We start from the raw sequence: 22,824 nt of genomic DNA on the forward strand, positions 1-22,824 counted from the left end.
GTGGAAAAGTCTGTCACCAGACGGGGACGCAATCTTAGACGATAACAGATTGTCATAACTCCTCGTCCACAAAAACAGTCCTTTTCAGGGCTGCCCCAATCCTCTAGAAAAAAGATACAATTGCCAATGGTATGTTAGTAAGTTCAAAAATAGAAGTGTGTCAATAAGCACTTCGTCTGTTAGACTTTGTTAGAAGTGTGTCTATAAGCACTTCGTTTCCGTAGCTTGTAAAATTGTCAGTGAACTTTTCATAGTAGTTAAGGTTTGTAAGTAAGAAAAGTGAATGAGTGTTTCTTTCAAGTCCGCGCGTAGCATGTTTCTTTGGGTAATGATATGGACAATGAAATTTGTGGTGGAAGGATGTTTTCCTTTACGTCCTTCCTTGACAAATATAACGGTAAACGCTCGTCAGTCTGGCTACCCATCGTTGACGCAGCAGCTAAAGAAGATCAGTAACAGAAATGCTAAATTGTTTGATCTCCAAATGCACCTGGTGTATGCTAGGCGCATCCTTGATGAACTGGCTATAAAGGCCGCAGCCGAAGATGCCAGGGTAGAGAAGGATGAAAAGGAGGAGAAGAATAAGAAGGAAGAAATGAAGGAAAGGATCCTGCCTCACCTCATGCTGAGAACTTTGTGTGAGGTGAACCAGCTGGTCAGTACACCTCCACAGACAGCACCAGCACCACAGCCACAATAACCACAGCCTCTCCCACCAGTACAAAGGACCGTGATCCCACAGACGGAAAACTGGGTGGAGGAGATGCGAAAGCGACCACGAGAACCACAACATCCACGGGTCTGCCACAGGGGAAGACAGAGGGAAGTCTTCACGGTCCCGCAAACTGAAGCTTGGGATAATGAGACCACACTCTGTCTCCGCACTCGTAGCTCCTACAGTCAATTGGGACAATGAATGGAGCCGCCGCTGTGTCTGTGGTGCGCTGGCCTGGAAGGTGTCTCTATTAATCAAGTTGCTAATCTGAGTGAGTGCGGAGCAGTGTGATTATCAACACTCACTCGTTTACTGATGTGATTGTGTTTGTGTATGTTTGTGTGTGTATATGTATGAGCTCGCGTACGTTTGTGTGGATGGTATAGTGTGTTTTCCCTTCCTTCTGTGTGGATAGTAGAGTGTGTGGTTTTATGCGTTCGGGTAATTTTGTGTAGACAGTAGATGTTGTGGTTTGTTTTTCTCCTTCCCGTGTGTGGATAGTATATTAGTGGTTTGTTTTTCTCCTTCCCGTGTGTGGATATTATATTTCGGCTTGTTTTTTCTCCTTATCTCTGTGTTGATAGTATATTTGTGATTTGTTTTTTCTTCTTCCGTGTGTGGATAGTATTTGCGTGATTTGTTTTTTCTCCTTCCCGTAATTTCTTGGTAATTTATAATTGTTTTTACCTTTCCCTCTGTATGGATAGTAGATAACATGTGAAGTGAATGAAGGGGATGTTTTCCTACACGTCCCTGCTTGACACATACAAAATCAAAGCATTCGTCGTTGGCGCCATTCAGCGTTGAATAAAGAAAGATGGCAATAGAGTTGTTCAACAGATTGAAGGACAGTTGTTACTGGATGTTGGATGTAGCATATGTGATGGAAAGGCTTGAGAAAGAAATGAAGTATCCAGGTAGCCTAGACATTGTGACCAGTTTTAAATTAGCGAGAGATCGGGTAAACGGTATGATAGAGGAGGCAGTGAAGAAATTAAGAAGATTAATTACACCAAAATATGTGAGAGTGGGTACCTTGAAGGAGGCACTTGATAATGTCATCAAAATCAGGTGCCTTCTAGAAGACAAATTGTATTGGACAGAGTGGTAATTTGTGAAGTGGGGACTAGAGCAGCTAACAAAAGCAGAAGAAATGATGAGACAGGTGTTGGAAGTAGAAGTGAAAAAGATTAAATATACATGGGCAAAGGAGAGAAACGAAAACGAAAACACAAAGGACAAAGAAAATAAAAAGAAAAAAGGGGAGTTTAAAAGAATGAACAACAACTGGCTGAAGGTGCAGGAGAAAGTTAGATCCATGGGACATCCTAACTGGATGCCAGAGACGAAGAAAGGAATCATTGGGAAAGTGAGGAAATGGTGGAAGAATTAGAGAAAATAGAAGAAGAAGACCCCAAAGACCCTTTTTCAGGGCCACTCATATGCCTCGAAAAGATTTGCTTTCTTGCCTAAAAACTGTCTTAATTTGTTGTATAGTTGTTTGTATGTTCTATGTGTTATATATGTCTGTGTTTACCCACTCCACCTATTGGTCTTATACATACTCAATATATTCTCTTGCCCGTAGACAGGCCCAATCTTTTGTCTATAAACATCTTGTCCGATAACAGGCCCAGTGTCTGCTGAAAAGTCTTGTCCGTAGACAGACCCAAGGGGTTTTGTAATGGTAATTCCCATTGTCCGTAGACAGGCATAAACCATTGTCCCTATACATTCCTATGTTAAATTTCCCATGTTAAATTCCCCTTTTCCGTAGAGTTGCCCACGACCTTTTTGACTGGAATTTCCATTGACCGTAGGCTGCCCCCAAATACTACTACTTACATAATACCTGCGACATGTCGAAAAAACATTCATTCAAGAGACTACTCGTTTTCACATTTTTACTACCACTGCAATGCATGAAAAATGAGCTGAATGACAGCCGCAACCGTAATTTATATATTTATTCGTCAAGGTGATCAATTAATTCTCGAACTTATCACAAGGCAAACATACATAGGTGCTGAAACATGTTCGTGCGACCGCTCCCTCCGGAAAACAAATGATTTATCAAACGATCAGTATGTAATGACGCATCAGAGTGTGAAATATTTTTTCAATTATTACACACAATTTAAAGAGATATAGAAAGCCAACTTATGATATATATTTTGGATGTAGCATCTTTATTATATTATACGATCTCTATATATAGAGGGACTTGTTTCATTGTCATAAACATGTACAGTACAAGCTATCAACAATCCCAAATGCATGTCAAAGTAATAGTTGGTTTCGGATAATAAATCCAACTGATTAATTATACTTGTATAATATCCGGTTTTGCTTTCGCCTTTGAATGCCATGTATTCTGTGTTATTTTCTGTGTACTTAATTAAGAATATTATTATAATGTCATTTCACTATAGGAATTTGCCAGTAAGTCTTTAAATATGCACATACTGATTGATTTTATGTGGCAAATGATGTTATACTTGTACCCTGTATATCCATCTTCTATTATCCAAAATACAAATATCTAACAAGCAATCATTTTAAATAAAGTTATTCTGCACAGGCGCCGATATTTCGCAATATATAGGGTAAACAGTGTTTTGCAGACTTTACTTATGTTATCAAAATAAATGTTCATTTTCTTTCTCCTGAAATCACTAATTTAAGTGGTAGTATGTGTACAAGGATTTATCATTCTTATCGTATTCGTTTTTTTATATTATTTTTTTATCTATTTACTTGTTTCTCGGAATTGGTAAAGTCCTTGATTTTGTTCTTTTTAGTCTGAAAGAAGATTATTTGTAATTGATGTATACGATATCTCATCCACAGCAGCTATAATTCTGGATTCTATTTCGATATCATTTGATTTCAGACGAACAACACACGTCTTAGTAGTATCTATGCATTTTCTATAAACACGTTCCTCATATATATCTATGGAAGTATTTCTTCCTTAATAATATCAATATGGTTTAAGATCGTTTGTCGTTGTTTCTTGTGTAAAATTTAAAATAGGTCAAATACGTTGGTCTGTTATAATTAGTGAAGATCGGATGCGACATTGTGATGTCACGATTATGTTCATGATTGAGATAATCTTAGGTCTGGGTATAGAGGAAAATGCTTGAAATTGATTGAACATATCATTTTGGAACTGACCAGTGGATTTGAATATAGATCTGGCATATATTTCCGTTTTCGTAAGGCATTCATTGAGGACACATAAGAAAATAAGTTTGAGCCTTATTTAGACGCAAACTTTAAACCGACATCCTGCACATTTGGTTCGAGATGCTTATTGCTTAGCTTTTCGTCTGTTATTGGCATTTGTTCTGGACAAATTAGGTGATCATTATGTAATAGGTGCATATTTTCAGGATAATCTAGATTAATTTCAACAAAATACCCAACATATTCTGGAACTTTCTTATAAATCATCCTCGAAAATGAATAAGTAGGGATCCACTAGAAACCGCCTTAAGTTGACTGTTTAATCAACATCAAACTATACAGATATTTGGGTGGAGATCAGTGTGGCAATTTGGTGGTTTTGCAAGATCGTATTTGGAATGATAATTTTGTTCACTATGTTGTGTTTATGTGCTATTACGCTGAGGAAACCTCTTATTCCCTTTTCGATGAAGCAGAACATAGCATAATTCATTAAAAGCTCTAGTTGAACAGTACTTAAGTGTTGTGCTGTATACCATGACAAGCCAGCAGAACAATAATAACAATATCATAGTTATTTTAGCAAACTTACATAAATGCAGCTAACAATAGAACGTCTGTATCGAATACATCAAACCCTCTTAGAAAAACATCCATATACTGCTATATTTTAAACTGAAGGAACGTCTTAGAAATTAAGTATATAATTCACTAAGGTAGCAAATGTAAAGCGAAAAACGATCTCTCAATGTCATGCTTCCTGAAATAAGAGCTGTGCACAAACGTACCAATCTTGCTGTTAGCTGTTATCTTTTGAAAGGTACTAGCAATTTAAAAAAAAACAAACAAGATAAATGGGAAAACATTAATTTAGTGCATGTGTAGTGCACGGGTGAAATTTGATTTGTTTACATTTCTACGTATCTATGCAACAAGAGAAGTCTCCCACGGAGCAGATATTCCTCATGACAAGTTTTTTGTGATGTTCTAAATAATGTACTACAATAAATTTATATGCTAAATCAATACTATAAAACTAAGCACTCAATGACAAATCAGATAATCAAAAAGGCAAACCTTGAATCTGCTTTTGTATTTACATATTTATTTATTTACCGATTTATTTATTCATATTTTATTGTGCTAAATAATGTATCCATGAATCACAATATATCTGTTTATATTTGTTTTTATATCTGTTCTGATTCAATTCAATACTTTGTTTTACAAATCTACTTCTTTGAAAGGAGCATGACTGAGCATGATGGTACCTCCCTTATCGCGATCGAAGTAAGTATATAAGCCGTATTTCCTTATCACAACCCTACAGGTCAACATTGAGAAAGGTTTCCTCATCTGCGTGATTTGGAAAATGCGATGCTGACAGATTCGAGACCATTCGTCTCCGCTTAGGTAAGTAAGGCCTTGACTGGAACAAAGTAAGCTTTAAATATTACTCATTTCAGCGCATTACTGGTCATTTAAAGCTGCATATCATTTTCTTACATCCCGTATACCCATCAGTATTGTAGATTAAATCAAATTATCATTGATAACATTATTTATTTCTGCATTGGGTATATAATCATTTTTGTAACTCCTTTATATATATATTGGTCGTTTATATACATACTCCTCATCTAAACGCATACATGTTTAGATGGCCCCATCCCTTTGCACTGTTACTGATATCTTTATCAAAGTGCATGTAAGCTACCGAATACTAAATCTATAACCCTCTTAATTCCCAAACCATCAATACACATGTACATTGTGGTATATATTTCTGATTGAAAACATGCTACTACGTCTGCCACAACTAACAATACTGCTAATCACTACGATGTCAGAGATCCTCGTTCTCATTATCTTGGTTTAATACTAAAATGGTTTTGCAAAAATATTGCAAGAATAAATTTCGGAGTAGAATAAACCAAAAGTATTCTTGTTAGAAAAGAAGCAATAGCGATTCATACGAACTGGTTCAATGAATAATTCACATTTTCGAATGCTCATCCTACAATTTGATCATTAACGTTTCTGTTTGCTTTCGGAACGGGCAAAATGTTGTCATTTTATGTAAAAGAGGCAATGCCGAAACATAATTTAATGCGTTTGTGCTTTGAAAATACAGCTCCTTATTAGTTTGCATGCACACACTTGTTGTATACCTTTCACCATCAGGTGATGTGTCTCTCCTAAAACTTTGTCCAGTAGAGTTTACGAAAGCGTTTGCTAAACGCTTTAATATTTTACCACAAGAAATTAAGATGTGATCAAGAATAAATTACACACGTCCGAAATGTATATTCATTTACTTTCGAATTTAACAAAAGTATAAATGTTTACACCCTGATAACACAGGTTTCATTTATTTATTTAGATCCAATTATGTACTTTACCATCAGATCGACTTTTTTAAGGCATGATATTTTACCTCGCCCATAGCAATCGATTAATGTATGAACTTTTATGATTTATATAAATAAGATACTCTGACAAACAGCTAAATGTTTTGCCATTTCTGGAGCTTATTACAACAAAAAAAAAGATTAAGAGAAAACGGCTCTATGATACTGAAATATACGTGTACATGAAATTCATAAAAGGATCTTACGAATAATTAATGCATTTAATTTTTTTTGTTTTATTTTTTTCAAATTTGAGGCGACTAAGCATTTTTAGGGATATCACAAAAGTATAGTCAGTATTAATAAGGGTTTCAGATTGTGCCTGATTTGGAAAAGCTATCTTGACAAACGCATTAATATTCATCTCCACTAGGGTACGTACGATTTTGTCTTTAATAAAATTAACCTTATATATTACACATTTTACCAATCTACGTCTACCGCAGCTGTACCGGTAAACACAATGACTTTGAGGAATGTGTAATATCTTTCTCCAAGCGGCCAGAAACAAATGACAGTTCTAGTGCAATGCCATGTTATTTGCGAAATCTAATCAAATAGTCTGATATAATTTTCAAATGAAATCCAACCAGATTTACGTGGAATTATTTTTTTCTTCTCGTAATTGTCCATATTGAAATCAATATAAAATCGTGGTAATAATAATAATAATAATAATAATAATAATAATATTATTATTATTATTATTATAAATGACGATATTAAAGTATTAATCATTATGATAACCAAACTGATGAAGGACTCATATGTTCAATATATGGTATCTTTATATAATTTTTGGAGACCATAATTGGAATTGCACTGGAATAATCAAGATCATCATAATGTATGTTTTGCTTTCTTTTTTCTTTTCTGTTAATGTTTATGTTGTGGTTTTGCTGGCATGGAGGAAACTATCATTTCAAATTATTCACCTTTCTCTCATTATTATTATTATTATTATTATTATTATTATTATTATTATTATTATTATTATTATAAGAGCGAAGCAAATATGCAGGTAATGTCGGTGTCTTCATTTATTCAGATTCAGAGCGACACAAAAGTGAAAAAAAAAATTAAGTTATTTTTATAAGGTGATACAACGCTTTAGTGATATTTTATTATAATATCTTGTAAGTTTTCTCACTTGTTCTTCCACGATATTAGTTTAAACAATTCATTAAATTGGACAAGACCGCTCCGGTGGTCTAGTGGCTAAAGCGCCCGCCTCGGAAGCAGGAGGTCGTTGGTTCGAACCCCGGGCGAGTCATACCAAAGACTTACAAAAATGGTACTAACAGCTGCCTCGCTAAGCGCACGGCATTAAGCGGTTAGTGTTAGAAGTGGTCGACCTGGTGGCAGGATAGTGTGACTGGGTGAAACATCATGCATGATGCCCCAGTTCTAGACATCACCATAAACTACCACACTGCAGGCATCGTAGCCATATGACTGCAAAATTGATAAAGCAACTTTAAAAATCCTAATCATACACACTCGTTGGACAAATGATAATTATATCAGTTTAATTGAGTGTAAACTTGAATATATAGTATCTTACTTGGTTTAATTCATAGTAATGACATCTACCCTACTCTATAATTATGTTACTGGGATGGACTACACGTTGACCAACTTGGTAAAAGTGCACCCCCTTTAAAAAATTATCTTTATTACATGTATGAAACGATAACGCGTTAATTGTTTGATAGAAAACATTCTACATGTAATCGAGAGCAACTATAACTTAAGCCACTTGATGACGAGACTTTTCCAGGGATTGGACTAATCTTAAATTCTCTTTCTTATATATGTACATGTTACTGACGATACAATTCTTATTCTTGTTGAAATAGTGTTCACGACTTTAGCATGATATGTCCAAAAGAGGTAGAGAATGTGCTGTAAAAAAAAAAACAACGCAACAAACTGTATAATCAGCCTGCGTGAATTCCACAGAGGTCATGAGGTGCAAGCAGGAATCGTACTTGAAACAAAACAGTGCTTATCTATTTTGCTTTCGAAATGTATATTGCTGTATTGAAGATGATTGTGTGGAAGACTAGAAGAACATTGTAATATCGAGACCAAAGGAAGAAAGTATATATATATATATATATATATATATATATATATATATATATATATATATATATATATATATATATATATATGTATGTATGTATGTATGTATGTATGTATATATATATATATATATATATATATATATATATATATATATATATATATATATATCAGGTTGCATCATCTATCAATTAGCGCACAACCGCAGTTTCGTCTCCAGGTAGGTGAAATTGATGTCATACACGGTTGGATAAATGTTTTCTAACACAATAATGCGTAAGGAGTGGATTTAAAATACAAAATGTACAAAATTTAATTAGATATAGCTTTGACATTTTCATCCAAATTTCTTTCGTGACAAAGTAAAAACCATTAGAGATAGGCTTGCCAACACAATTTCGTTTGACTCGTCGTCAACGTAAAGTTGCGATACGGACTTTTAGCGGCAACCGTTAGCAGCATTTGGACATGTCTCAATGGATTTAGTACGTATAGTACGTACAATCATGATGAAGAGTGCACCGAAGTTGTGTGAACTTGATCCAATTCTGAACGCACTGCTGCTTGAGTGCTTAGATCCAATATTGCCAATATTGCCTTCACTAACTGATGTATTAACACCTTTCTCTCATCCTCAGAATTCCAATCATTTTTCAAAGTGCCTTTGTAAAGCCTCTGCCGAGGAAACCAACACTTGATCATAGCGATTTAAAGAACTACCGCCCAGTTTATACTCTCAAATTCATGTCAAAAAGCTAAGAAAACGTTGTTCACTCCCAACTTGAATCTGATCCTAATTCAAACAGGCTTTTTAGCAATGCATATAGCTTTTGCCACAGTACTGAAACTACCCTTCTGAAATTAGTTAATGACCTTCTGTCTGCTTTGGATAGTGCAATGATTACAGCCCTCACCCTCCTTAATTTGTCCGCAGCATTTGACACAATAGACCATGATATATTACTTCACCGTCTCCAGCATGTATTTGGCATTCCCAATACAGCCTTAATATGGTACTATGGCTCAAGGTCTACATGGGCAACAGGACATATATTGTGTCCGCAAATGGAATACACTCGAGCTCAGTTGATTTATGTTGTGGGGTTCCACAGGGATCTGTTCTTGGACTTGTACTCTTTATTCTTTATACTCAGCCGGTCTCTAGTGTCATACATCATCATCCAGTGTTTCACCAGTTGTACGCGTTTGACATCCAAATATACAAATATAGCCACCCAACTGAAGTTTATGCTACCATCCAATGTGTAGAGAGGTGCATTTCCAATGTGAAATGATGGTTGACATGTAACTAGCTGCAACCAAATGATGATAAAACTGAAGCCATTCTGATTACAACACAAAGACTTTTTCACTTATATATGTTACCTCAATCAATAAATGTTAGCAACACCAACATTAAATTCACACATTGAGTACAAAACCTAGGTGTTATTCTCGACAGTAATCTCTCATTGCACCAACATGTCAAGAACATATGCAAGGCTGCATATCTTGAGCTGAGACGCATCAGCTCCATTTGCAATTATCTTTCAGTTGACGCCACTAAAATACCTGTATGTTTATTAGTACGTTCAAGACTGGACTAGTGTAACTCATTTCTGTCTGGTTCGTCTTAACATCTAATCCAGAAACTTCCAAAAGTTAAAAACACATCTGTTCGGATCATCCTTAGAGCACCACGATCAGAACACATCTCCCACTGCTCTGAACGCTACACTGGCTATCCTTTTGATCCAGACTCAAACACCGTGCTTACCCTCCTCTTCTGGCACTCGTATTCGAATACTTTCCACTATGAGAGTGAAGTCATATGGACAATGTTCTTTGCATACCAGGGCCCAGCAACGTGGAACGAATTTTCTACTAAACTTAGACACAAATACACAGTGATCTCATTCAAGAGGGCTCTTAAAACGCACCTATTTCGATTGCAAGGACAGACTTAAAAGCCTAATATTGTTTACTTATCTTAAATATTTTCAGCATGTTTTCTATTTTCTAATTTCATTGTGTTTTTTTTTTTTTTTTTTTTTTTTTGTAATGATTTCATTTTATAAGCACTATACAAAGTCTTCATTATTATTATTGCATTATGATAATACAAATATAAATCCCGCAGCAAGATTTAGAGATTTTTGTTTAACATCAAACATGCAGGTTTTAAAGAAATAAAGATGCAAATAAGTTGTTGTAGTATACTTTTTTCCACGGGATTAAGTAATATATCGTTTAACGTCAGTCAAGTTCAAATATATAGCGATAATGACTGGCCTGTATGCGAAACTATATCACAAACTCTTATAATATACCGAGCAGTGGTGTCAGGTAATCACATTATGGCAGAAACAACTGTGTAGTTCTCACTTACAGAATCTGACAAAAAGACTCGTAAAAGTATTCGCTGTTGTCAATGGATACGGGCCACTTCGGCTACGCTCCTTTTAACACCATATAAATAATACAATTAAACAAGTTCCGGTACATCAGCGAACTTTTATAACGGATAAGTAATATTTTTCTAAAAAGAAACTTTGAGTGACTCATTCAGACAGCATGAATTAAATAATATTGGTCAACATTCCGAGAATACTTTACACAGCTCAAAACAAGTGTTTAAGCAGAGTTTTAGTATTCAATTCAAACGCGGCCATTGTATTGCTGTTAGCGGCGCGTGTTGCCATCATGGTTAACCCAATATTTAAGGATATTGATTAATTGATTAATTTGTTTTAAGGTTGATACTTTTTACTTATATCTAAAGTTTAAAATAGGGATTCGGCGGATGTCAATGCGCATTGCAACCTTTAATATCGTTTTACTCTTCAAGAAGAGAGAAGGAAAATCTGCATAATCATTTCTATATGTTTCTTGGGCAACCTTAAATCTCTATTATGTGTCAACGAAGCGGTTCAAACCAAGAAGACTAGAATAAAAACAACTATGCACAAATGAGATTATGTTTTGAAGACGACACATTTTATATTAAATAATTCCTTAAATTGCTTAATATCCTGTGACTACTATAACAATGGAATATCTGAGATATAATCTGTTCTTACATAAATTTACATAAAATAACAGATGTCGGTATGGCTCAACAATTTCTAGGTCAATACAAATATTTTACAGTATAAACATAAAGCTGAAATAAACTAGTTGACACATAATAGAGTCAAAATGTTGAATTTCTGTAGAAACAGCCATGTAAAGTTTACCAAACATAACCATTTTTCTGTTTTATTTGTTTTTATCGTGTCTATGTTTCGTATTTGCCTTTGAAAAAGACTCATTAAAGAGTCGAAAGCGATCAGGCTAGCTAGATACTAGTGTTGCACTATTCGTAGTCAGTTTATTACATTTATTTTAATCAATCCCTGACAAACGTGATCCCTTGATGGATCCATTGCACTTGAAAGGACTGTAATGCGCCATATGATTTGTATTCTTATGGTTAAGCCGCCGAGGTAATATTGTATGGGTAAAATTTATTTTGTCGTCAAAACCTTACAAATACAGACCGCACCCACCTCTGTTCGAAATATGTAGATCTCTTCCCAACGCCAAGAATAATTCAACCACATTTCACTCCAATAGGTAGGTCGCCAGTGGGAGTTAAAAATGCCGTCCTGCCACAAAGCCTTATGCACTATGTGCCTAGCTGACGGTTACCCGTGTGAGGTCTGCTAAGATCAAAATATCGATTAAAATAAAACGACCGAATGAATATTAACATTGAAGATATTTTTAGTGTCAAAAATGTGGACTTGACTCAGTCATGATAATATAGAGGTGCCTGGGAAGAACGGTTTTGGTGATTGTTGTGGTATGCATATGGTAAAGTTTCGAAGCGGCTGTATCCATGCTGTAAGTGTAGTACTGGGAGATGGACTATTCACAGGTTATGTGAGAGTTGTGGTGTTAATGATGCGCAAACATAGATGAAAATACCAGAGGAAAGAACAAAATATATGAATAAAGTTATACGTGCGTTACAAGCAAACATGTGACTACTTATGCAATAATTTTATTTTAGTAAATTATGAATAATTTATATAAACCTTGATCAAAGATCAATGATATCTCATCTAGATTTTCCACGAACGATCTGCTGCGAATAGGAGATATGGTATCACGGTACCAATTATTTTTCCATAATCCTCAGTGCCAATATTATGTGAAATAAATATACATTCTATCCTACCTCAGCATGCATGTCACACACTGTCATAGAGAACAATGTTAGATTGTCAATTTGACAAGGACAGAACCAGGTACACCTTTGCTTTCACGCGAGATAACTCTGCTGAAGCAAGATAGGCGTAGGAGTTATCTAGTCACACAAAACACATTTTTAGTCACGTGTACCACATTTAAAGAAATCATAAAAAATGCAAGCTATCATTTAGACATGAATTAACATAATCTCGCATGTTGCCAAGGTGCTCAGACTTTTGTAAGCCAAAGAGAAAGTACTACTCTTACATAATGTACCAATCATAGCTAGTCTTGTCGTTTAGTTTTAAATACAATGTTGCCTACACATTAAGCTCCGCCCACCTGGGATTGTACAATTGGTACCGTTATACCTCTTGTCAACCTTAATTCGTTTCAATACTATGTGATACAGCTTGGGACTGTACAAGTAACAAGTGTACGTAGTCTCGCTTGTCAAAAACAATTTCACGAGTTACCAAGCTGTGTCTTATATTAATGTGTATGTAATGGTCTTTAAACTATTCCAACTGCTGTTTTCGTATTTGTGCTTTACTACCAAACTACGTCATGGATATAGTAGGTCAAAGGTCAATGTACCAAAGAGTATGTACCTCTTCTACTTCAAAAATTACCTAAAGTCACCTAAAATAAAGGAATTTATATTTGTTTGGTAGATGCAGAACTTAACATCAGAGACAGGTGGACATGACCCAATCTTGTTATAAAGTATAAGCTTTGAACACTTACACTGTCTGCAGATACATGAGGACAGTCCCCCCCCCCCCGCCACTCACACAAAGGTCAACCTGCCCATCCTCCTTTTAACACAAATAGAACGCTTCCTTCCTTTGTGTATTGAATAAAATTGATGCAATAAGCCAAGCTGTCACCATATATAGTATATCACAGCTTCTATTTGGTTATGTTGGACTTGTGGATGAAATTTGGGGTATACAATACAGAAAAATGCCAACGATAAACAATAAGTATAGCGAGTCAAATTAGTTCAAAACGGGAGGAGAGTGTGTATCTAAAATGGAAATGTAGCTTATTATAAAGGAAATAAAGAAGACAAAACCATCAATGATAAAAATGATAAGTGAAAATTTGATGACCTTACCTTGGACAAATATATGGAGGCAGTGACCTATAGGTCAAACGACAGTATGAAGGTACCTGTGTTATAACATCCCTTATAGGCACTAACATTTCAGATGAAGTGTTGTTCATTCCCATCTAATATTAAAGGGTCAATAATTTAGATAATATAGATGCATATCATTTATATTTCTTATACATACGAAATTAGGAATAATGGGCTTCAATTAGGCAGAAAAATACCTAGATCGAACAAAACATACTTTATCAGTTTTTAAACCTGTAAGCGTTACTGTGAGAAATTATTAAATTGCTTCTACTTACATTTGCATCAAGACTGAGGACTAATACAATACTTCACAACTTTTCTCTTTATCTGCATAACCAACCACTGAAAAGGTGAGATTTTATATCTTGAAATATTATGTCTGGTGTAAGAGAGATAACTAAATCATATACATCATGTGTGGTATCTGTATTACCTCCAATATAGTGTCCATGTAACATAGATGAGTTCCCAAACTCATGAATTAACTTCAATGCAATTAAATTATCTAAAACTTCATTAATGATAAAGTGAGAACCTAAATTCAGGCTTCTATATGTAGTGTAGACATGAAGAGTGTTCTCCACACTACCGGCATGTGAAGTGCTGTCTTCCATAAACATACAGATATGATCCCATGCCAATTTGGATTATTGTGCTGTGATGCAAAGTTTGAAGAACAATGTTGACTTTGATGGAAGGAATGGGCCATCTGTGACTAATATGGTGATCACTCAATAATGTTTGACTTAATATGGAAATTCCATAGGAACAGCTGGACAGAAATAAATATAATTAATTGAAAGTCAATCGTAGGTTATAATTGGCCTTATACATGTGTCAATACGAAATGCTGACTTAAATAAACTGCACTTGTCTGTTGGTATTCCCTGCTACATCAACAAGAGGGGATACAGGAAAATGTATCTCAATAAACTGCATGAACAATTTCAAGGCAAGAAAGTGCACAAAAGTTGACACTTACAGCTGGACAACATTGAAATAATTTTAATTCGATCTGTCAGTCACTGTTTATACACTCCATCCCATATATGATCTAATTAATGTCATGTATCCTTGGATGAATCACCATTGCATGCACCAGATGTTTAAGACTGCATATCTCATTAGCGAAGTAGTAACTTTTAAATATACATCATTACCAAGTACCACCGTACATTTTAAATTATGTGCTCACTATATCTTCGTGAATGAACTCTAAAAAGTTACAATTTCACGACCATTGTTTTGGTCTATCCACTATCATAGAACGAGAAAGAAAGAGAAATGATACTTTCACTGAGTTACAATTAAAGTTCATATTAAGGTCATATATATATATATATATATATATATATATATATATATATATATATATATATATATTCCTTTAGTTAACCCCACTACATATAAATAATTTCTCCAGGATATCACATAGCTTCCCTTTCTGGTGGGACAAATGTTGGACTTTGCTTTTGACAGGGCAAGAAAGATGACTGTGGAGAGGATGTCATTTTTTAAATGAAAGAAAGAGATAGGGAAATATAACACCATGTCTGCATTCCACTATAGTTTATAATAAGTTGTGTTAAGTACGGTATATTTATAATTAGTACATAATGGAGACGTCTACAAATCATGCGTCAAGACGAATCGGTCTGAATAATTCCTCATTTAAAGACAGCATCTTTGAAACATTACCCTGATTAACTTCATCATAAAACAGGTTCGATGCTAAATTAAATTGTAAGACCGCGTTTTTTACCTTATATTTTGTTTATGTTTAGTATCGATCAAGAAAAATAAAAGTGATCGAATGCCAATGCATGCACAATCACATTCCCTTGGTCTTGGTTTCACCATTAAAATGTACTCCCGTTACCTTATACAACACCGTAATATAATTATATTCCGACATGAAAGTACAGATTTAGAAATCCTCGTTTTGCTTCCAAGTTTAAATAAACTATCTGCAAAGCAAATTACACCTAATAATTCCACAGTTATACTGTTACTTTCTCCAGCAGACGTTGTGGTGTACTTTTGGCACAGTGACAGCGCTCGTAGTTTTGTATTTGGTACTTTTAGATACGGAGCGTTTTCACACATAAAGAGGTATTCTGATATTTAGCTTTGCCTCAAACGATCTCTAAAATGAAACACGAGATTCGAACCTAGGAAAGAGAAATGGTGGGTAAGTTTCTAGAATGAAAAACAGAATGTATGACTGGAACAGAAATGTATCGACTACAAAGGATATGCTTAAATTAAAATATAGTTCTGTTGCATTAAAATTACAAAAAATGGTGAAGGAAGAGTATGTTCAAGACAAAGAATGGCTAAATATGTTTTAGTTAGCTAGCATAATTTTCAACTGATGATTTATTAATTTGCTAGGTTTTACCGATGCCATCCTTTTGCGTGAAATAGAAGATATGTTTGGTAAGCACTTTTGGGGCAGAAAAGACAGCAGTGATAATAAATGTGTGTACCCTTCTTGCAAGTTTGCTTTGATGAGCTGCTTGTGGAATATGGTAAGCTATCTCACAATACAGCGCTGTAATGCACAATCACATTAAAATTGAGCGAATGTCTTACAGAAGCCCTTATTTCGTAACAATAACAGAAGAACATAAGAACCAAAGGAGGTTCCCAATGCCTAGTATAAAAGAGTTGTGCAAGTATAATAGTTTCAAAAACTTCTTAAATAAATTTGATACTGTCCTTGAAGATGTCGAAACTATTTAGCTTGATGAAGAATTTATTTGAATCCTCGTTAACAATTTATCTACACTAATGAACAGCAAGACTTTATTCTTCTTGCGATTTAACCATGTTATGTCATAGCTAAAGTAAGGGCTGGTGGCATGGGAACCGGACGTTCAAACGTGCCGTTGTGAGAAGTTTTTCCTTGAACATGCCAACTTTTGAGTTGCTGTTGGAGGGATTGTCGGACCCTTTTAAGAACGAACGTCTGCATGTATTTTTGATATTTCAAATTCTAATTCGAATGTTGCACCTTTTAGAAGGAAGGCAAACCTGACTCTAATGATTCCGTTTTGCATATAGGTGGAATTAACATTAATCATCTGTCCTCCGACTATGGTGAAGCTATTGTTAAGGAAACGTATCACACATAAACAATCAGCACACGTAAGTTCAACCGATAGAAATGAAAGATTTTGAAAGGATACGGAATAAAAGTTTTAGGATAAGTTTTAGAACCAACTGGTTGCTATGTTGCTATATAGAAAAAACTCGAAAATACACTAAAGAGGTATATATCTTTACACCGTAAACATCAATTAGCATGCATTACTTTGTAACCATTGCGAATACCGGCTTCATTTTCAAATTTGTCAAAAGGTAACTTGGAAATATTACAGAAAGTGTAAAACAGCGACATGTTTCAGGTTCAGCGAATACATTTAATGCTTCTAATTGAGTACGTGGTCAATTTGATGAAAAACTTTATCCATTAACACATTTCTTGTGCTGATTGATAGGTCAACGTTTTTGTTCGTTACGGGCTCTGTGGAAACATAACGTGTCGTGCACGTGCCTGCAATATCAAGGTGTTCAGGATCGTAGAATGCTGCAATGGAAAAAGAAAGTAGTACCAACACTGATATTATCAAAATGGCAAAAAGGTGATACTTGCAGCATGGCGTTATCATGTTTATCCCACTGAAACATTTCAATGTTTCACTTTGAAATATGTGATAAATGGCACATCACAGGCAAAATGCAACAATTATATTTGACAGAAGATGTTCGCATATCTTTTCTAGGATATATCAAGCTAATACCTGCTCATTTCTCTCTTAATCTCTCTCTCTCCCTTCAATGACACATATCTATATATCTCTCTCTTTCTCTTTCTCTCTCTCTCTCTCTCTCTCTCTCTCTATATATATATATATATATATATATATATATATATATATATATATATATATATATATATATATAGTTGAAGGGCTTGACAGACATCACCGTCATTGTCATCACATAACATAATCATCAACATCATCATTATTCTTAATTTCTCATCTTCAAAGATCAGGTTACAAACATAGGAAAGAGTAATATAGGAAGACTAAAAATGCATTAGTTATCTACATTTAATGTAAATATGTAAATGAGAGAAGTCTCTAAAAAAGGCTTCCTTTTAAGAAAGGATGTCATCTGAATATTTTACTCCTCTGTTCTAAACAAAAGTTTTTCCTCGTATAGAAACGATAATAGTTGTATGTGGGCACTGTGGGACCAAAATGCCCCTAAGGGGACAAACGGGAGTTCCTATGTTATATAATTCCGTACATTTAATATGGGAAGGGTTTTACAGAGATTCAAGTGTGTATGGGGACCAACGGAAACAATGTTACTAGCGATTGATTGTAACGGGTTTGAAATGATAACATGCTAGAGTTGACCTCAGCAAGTGCCACAGCAGGTAAATATGGGAATCATATGTTAATGGGATCAATATGCTTAACATGATAATGATTATAGGGAGAAAATAGTTTAAATGGACAGCATGATAATGGGGACAACATGGTTTATGTGGCCCGGAGGCAAATATAATGTGAATATGACAGAGAAACAAACATATGCACATCACATAGAGAAACACATACGGCAATATTTGAATGTTATTTTCCATCTTTCTAGATATGTGAGTGGTCATGAAAAGGTTCTTTTATTTTCTCCTACGTCTTCTTCTTTAGCCACTATTGTTTCAACATGTATTTTTACTGAATATATTTCTTTCTCATCAATAGGGATCCAGTTTTGATGGTCCCAGTCTCTAAAGGTTTCTTGGACCTTAAGACAGTTGTAATTTATGTATTGAAAATCCCTTTCTTTCATCTGACGTTTCTTTTCCTTATTCTGCTCCTTCCAGGCAGCCTTTATCTTCTTAGCTATCTCTGCTATTGCGTATTTCCCAAATATATTGGCTGTTTGAAGAGCACCTGCTTTCCGATCAATACGGCTTAGGGTATACCATTGTGCCTTTTCTTGTCCTAGCTGCTGTTCTAACCCTATCACCATGTCTACTCCTTCCTGCAGCTGACCTACTTTGCATCGCTTGGCTGAGTTCATGTTTGTCTTGTTGATGAATGCTATACGCGTCGCACTTTATGGCTGATATACGTACGTGATGGAAAACATCCCTCACACAAATACATATCAAGTAGAAGAGCAAAGCATGAATACTATATATGGTACGGACCTAAAATAAACTGCATCTCTACATTTTCCATACAAAAAACACTATACTACATACAAGCATACAATAAAAATAAAGGGAAGATAGTTTGTGCAAGTAAAGATAATACATACGTCAGAATCAGTCAAGCGAACACTATCATAGACGCAAGGGTAGGATGTATATATAGTCACACTACTATATCCAGCAAACATAAGTTCGATAAGGAAAACGATTTGCTTAGTAAAGGCACTTACATTCATACAGTAAACCTACCAAACACACGTTATCAACAAAAAAGACAGGAAGTGTTTATGGACACACCAAGAATTCCTCACATGCAAAAAAAGCATTTTATAATAGGGAAAACGATGTTGTATAGGAAAGACATACACAAACAGAAACAAGAATAAGACATGTTAGGCTAACTGATTCATGGCTTTTATCAAGACGTGTGGTGACTATGAAAAGGCTGTTTTCTTCTCTGGTTCACCTGCTGCCCATACCTCCTAGATCGAACTCCAGGCACACATCGTCTAGTCTATCGATTTCACATGGGTTAATGGAGATGGAAAACGCTAATGGGAAATATGTCGCTTCATTGCTCTAATCTTAGTTTGAGGGACTGTGGAGAATATTCTTGCTTTCCTCTGAAGTCGATGCTGTGTTTGTAGATGTTGTTGTGGTTGCTGTCTCTGTTGTAGCCACTCACGCTGTTGTGTTGCAACTTCAAAGGTCAGTTTTCAATCTTGGGGACTCTTATTAATTGTTGATGGAATGACACTTTCAACATGGCCTCACCGAACAGACTGATCGTATGTTATGGTGCTTTCTTCTTCTCCAAATCTCTGTATCATCCTCTACTCTTCTGCCAGAGTTGAAATGATCAGCTGGGTTGTCGTTTGTTTTGGGGGGTCATCAATACGTAACCAACTCAACACTATATATGTCTCTATCACGGACATGACGTACAACACACTATACGAAAACTTTAATCAGATCATAAACAATACCACTATATGTACAAATAATTTTTGCGCGAACCGCAATGAAACTATATCTCTACCTTTTACATGTAAAATCCTTATATTCCACACAAACAGACACTGGATAAGATTAAGTTTATTTTGTGACGAAATGCAAAGACTAAAAACATACAATCCAGCTAAACACACACTTTATATTATTAACGGTAGGAAATCATTTTAGAGACATATCTATATTCTTACATACAAAACAAACACATAAGAAGAGAAGGATTTTTCGTTGGGGAAAGACAAACACATACACAGACAGCTACAAGATATGAAACATATGACAAAAGTATTAGCATCTCTAATTTCTAGACATTTAAAGTGGCCCTGAGAAGTCATTTAAGAACAGGAATTGTCACACAAGCTTTTTAATGCACTGGCTAAACATTTAGCTTTCGTAGATGATAATCCAAGCCAATCTAGATTATCTTTCAAGGTTATCTCTTGCCTCATCATCACGCATGTATTGCATTTAATCTGACTAGGTAGATTATTTTAACATACAATACAGTGTTCCTGGGTCAGAGCCAGGTCCGTACCAAATTAAGGGACTAAATGTTGTGTTTGTTCCGACCATCATGATATCATTATCGTCTCTTTGTCTTTTTCTTCTGTATTTTATCTTCTTTTTCTGGGTCAAATACATTCTTTTTATCTTTTTCACCTGACTCATACTCCAACTTTGTTTCTAATATTCTCGAAATTACTGTACAAAGGTGTGCCTTGGCTTATTGGTGTGAACGAGATCTCCACATGCAGGACAAAAACGTAATAATTGGAAAGAGCTTTTCTGTCGTTGACTTTATCATGCGATGGTTTTAGTAAGGATTAACAAAGGTACACTTGCAAGAAGAATAGCGAAGTTGTTCTTTTCCTTCGTGGATGTAGTGTTTTGTATGCTTAACAACCCCGGCATTTCTCCCCGCAACGGATGTGTTGCTCCCTTTTGCTAAATTCTTCGTAACATTTCTCACAATCATAAGTATATCTGAGAAATCCCATGATACTGGTAATGGCATCGAAACTTTCATCATGATAAAATAAGTGAATGTTATTTTCGTCTGAGGAAACGGGTCCTCGAAATGTTATATCTCCACGATCTCCAAGGATACATTTCTAATCTGTAGCGAGGAGCCAGTACGTCTTGAAGTAGTTTTCATTTCAGGAATACACCAATCGGTCTCTTCGATACTCCTATATGCTGTAGTAGGAGTTCTGCTTCTCGCTTCATTGTTTTGCATGGTCAGAATTTCGAATGTTCTTCTAGACTCTTTTCCATTCTGAAGTTTCTTTCTTGACTGTATACATTCGAACCAAGACGATGGCTCGGGTTAAGCATATGTGGGTTGGGAATTGATAACTTTGGATGATGCTGCGTTTGGTGCTGCGAATGTCGTGCACCAAAACACTTTTCAACTTTCTCTCCTTTTTGGAGCGGAAACGTGAGTCATGTAAAATTTGTCTTTCCCAACAGTTGTATGAAACGTTTCTGGGTTGTTAGACGTGATGATTTTAGTAGATGACGCTGCATGATGTCAATTCTGCATTATATAAATTTCACCGAGTAATTCTAACCCGTGGTTCTAATTTTTCTGGAAATACGATTTGCAACTCTCGAAAGTGGTAATACTACACAGGACCTACTGAACGACTTTCTTTCATTGTAGATCTCTTTGTCTTTCGGCACACGTGTTGATTCAGGCTCGACCGTGTCGTCTTCGAAACCTCTGGCATGGATTTATGCTAACGCTTCTCATATGTGAGGGAACACTGCACCTTTTTGCACTTTACGTTCGCATAGTTTCTCACTGGAATACTGCGATTGTTTCATCTTCATTGCAAACTTTCATTTGACTATGTTTTATAAGCATGATTCATCATTCAGCACTTAAACAGTCTAGATTCAAGAGTCAACAAAGATTGCCATTCTGGACAAACATTGGCAGGCAGGCATAAGAATGTATACTTCAGAGACGACGATGCAGTAATCCTCTTCTCGAGATAAAAGTCAAGGTATTTGAGATATCTGTCAGGAGAAAGGGGACTAGGTATCAGAATGCCGATAACATCACAGCGATTGAACGATATAAAAAAGAGAGACAAAGGTCAAGATACATGTTAACATTGTTAGGACACAGTACTCTTGTCTTCAGCTGACCTAAGAGAAAAGAAAACAAATTAAACCGGCTAGAGGAGGAGGTGGAGTGGTATTCACAAAGTGAAGAACAATTCCAGACATCAAATGCACGAAATCCAGACCACGAGAAAAGCGTAAAGACAAGGACGAGTCTATGCCTTTGAAGAAATTCAAAAAGAGAGACAGACATTGAGCTAAGAAAATAGAGTTGTATTTGAAATGTTCTTTTGTGATTTCAAAAATATAATATGCCAAAATTTGAATGGAGATGTATCTTTGTCTTGAGTTTGATACTAAGCAACTTAAAGCGCACTCGCACATGTTTTACTGGATCTGAAAACTTTGAACAGTATATCCCTTTCCAAGAAATGTAGATGGTCCTGAAAATGACCGTTCAGAGCTTTTTGACAAAACAGGCATTATGAGCTGTAATTGTCTTAAGTTCTTGCCATGACCTTAACTTACTTCTCCTGATTTTGTTGCAGGCATCTCAATGGTAGTGAATGTAGATGTAGTTATGGCGTTGTTGGAGAGTTTGCAACGTGAAGGTCTCTATCTCTTGGGTCTAGTCAAAGACGTTTGATATATTTGTTTCAGATACCTTAATTCTGCCAAACTTTCTTGCAGCACACATATATTTTTCTTCCTCCGTCAT

At 35.5% G+C, this 22,824-nt stretch overlaps 1 protein-coding gene across 2 annotated transcripts in view; it reads left to right on the forward strand.

Moving 5' to 3' along the window:
* Positions 1-5,238: 5,238 nt before the first annotated feature.
* LOC149807856 (nitric oxide synthase, salivary gland-like) overlaps positions 5,239-22,824 on the forward strand; it is a 71,324-nt gene continuing 53,738 nt past the window's right edge. For both annotated transcript variants that reach the window (XM_089971386.1, XM_089971387.1), the window contains exon 1: positions 5,239-5,320. The gene's annotated coding sequence lies outside the window, so the exon portion shown is untranslated. The remainder of the gene's footprint in view (positions 5,321-22,824) is intronic.

The sequence above is a fragment of the Sinohyriopsis cumingii genome, chromosome 1, assembly GCF_028554795.1.
Source record: "Sinohyriopsis cumingii isolate HCF-2022 chromosome 1, ASM2855479v2, whole genome shotgun sequence".
NCBI lineage: Eukaryota > Metazoa > Mollusca > Bivalvia > Unionida > Unionidae > Sinohyriopsis > Sinohyriopsis cumingii.